Source organism: Lipotes vexillifer, unplaced genomic scaffold (genome assembly GCF_000442215.2).
Source record: "Lipotes vexillifer unplaced genomic scaffold, Lipotes_vexillifer_v1.1 scaffold1163, whole genome shotgun sequence".
Lineage (NCBI taxonomy): Eukaryota > Metazoa > Chordata > Mammalia > Artiodactyla > Lipotidae > Lipotes > Lipotes vexillifer.
Genome location: NW_006784867.1, coordinates 652,596 through 654,706, shown reverse-complemented (window position 1 = coordinate 654,706; position 2,111 = coordinate 652,596).

Genomic DNA, 2,111 nt, shown 5'->3' with positions numbered 1-2,111 from the left:
CCTCTCACCGCTGTGGCCTCTCCCGTTGCGGAGCACAGGCTCCGGACGCGCAGGCCCAGCGGCCATGGCCCACGGGCCCAGCCGCTCCGCGGCACGCGGGACCCTCCCGGACCGGGGCACGAACCCGCGTCCCCTGCACCGGCAGGCGGACTCTCAACCACTGCGCCACAAGGGAAGCCCTCCAAAGTATTTCTATGTCTATAGGTAAAAATATGCCTATAGACAAAAAATATAATTTACTTTATATAACAATGTTAATACAAACCTATACTTATATATACTTTATATTTAATACTGTAAATGTTTAGAAAACAATCATCTGATCATGACATGTTTAAAACTCAATTTGGGGGCTTCCCTGGTGGTGCAGTGGTTAAGAATCGCCTGCCAATGCAGGGGACACGGGTTTGAGCCCTGGTCCGGGAAGATCCTACATGCAGTGGAGCAACTAAGCCCGTGAGCCACAACTACTGAGCCTGCAATCTAGAGCCCACGAGCCACAACTACTGAAGTCCACGTGCCCAGAGCCCATAGTCCGCAACAAGAGAAGCCACCGCAATGAGAAGCCCACACACCACAATGAAAAGTAGCCCCTGCTCACCACAACTAGAGAAAGCCTGCGCGCAGCAACGAAGACCCAACGCGGCCAAAAATAAAATAAATTAAATTAATTAAAAATAACAACAACAATGAAAGAGAGTACATAAAAATATGTTTTAAAAAAACAAAACTGGGGCTTCCCTGGTGGCGCAGTGGTTGAGAGTCCGCCTGCCGATGAAGGGGATGCGGGTTCGAGCCCCGGTCTGGGAGGATCCCACATGCCGCGGAGCGGCTGGACCCGTGAGCCACGGCCGCTGAGCCTGCGCCGTCCGGGGCCTGTGCTCCGCAGCGGGAGAGGCCACAGCAGTGAGAGGCCCGCGTATGGCAAAAAAAGCAAAAAACAAACAAACAAACAAAAAAACCAAAAAACTGAATTTGGGGAACTAAAAGGCCAGAGTGATCTGCAGAGAATTGATTGGGAGTTGGAGAAAATACAGCTTTGCAATTGCTGAATACAGACTGTAAGTGTGTCAGATACAGAACTGGGGATGTCATTCTAGAAATTCTGTCCTGATAGAAGACTAAGGAAAGAAGAAGCAAGACTTAGCATGCAGAAAATGAAGCCAGAGAACTGGAGGCTGAGGCAGGGCATCTCCTGTAGTCCTGGGAAAGTTGGCAAAATGAGACATCTAAGAACCCTGGGCAGAAAAATCCAAGGCAGCCTAGCTGTCCTGTAGGAATTTGGGAAGGAACTGCCTGATTTAGCTGCTTGAGCTTTAGACTCTAGCTCAGGAACAGTGATGACAGTTTCCAAAACCTGCTGGTTTGTGGGGCTAACCCTACTAGGCTGAGCAGCTGCACTGCCACTGGGCTTAGAAGAAGAAAAGATAGTTAGCACTAAATATGGTTTAGTCTAAAAGTCAGCATGCTGGACAGATAAAATGAACACATTTTATTCTCATGCTCTGTAAGACCAATTTTTAAAGTTTTTCACATCAACATATGCCAAATATGACAATTTCCATTGTGACTATTAAAAAACTTTTATCAAAAACATTTCCATGATTTACATTGTTATTTGATGAAATTACTAGGCATTCATTTATATTTCAAAAAGAAATTTTCTATAAAGGTTTTCTTTATTAGTGTTTTAAAAAATCAATTTAGACTACAAAAGCAGTGACTCATATTTTACCTTGATTTTATTTGTTAGTTCAGTTGACAATTGAGTAGATTTTTTAAAGTAATTGATGTTACTGCTTTAGGAATTGAAATATTATAGACAGATCATGTGAGAGAAAGTGAGTGGCATTTGCCTTTTATTAGTATCTATAAATGGAAAAAAGCAGAATATGAAGGTCATACAAATTCTAGTATATAAATATATAATAAAATCAAAGTCTTTTGGAAAAATAATAGCAGTCTTTTCAACAAAATTAACTTTTTCACATGGTATCACATTTTAAATTCACAAAAGAAAAATAATCATTCAGAATAATTATGAACATTTGTGCATTCGCTTCAGTAATTAATATATAGGTAATTTCAGTTTTCCAGCATTAGTAAATTTT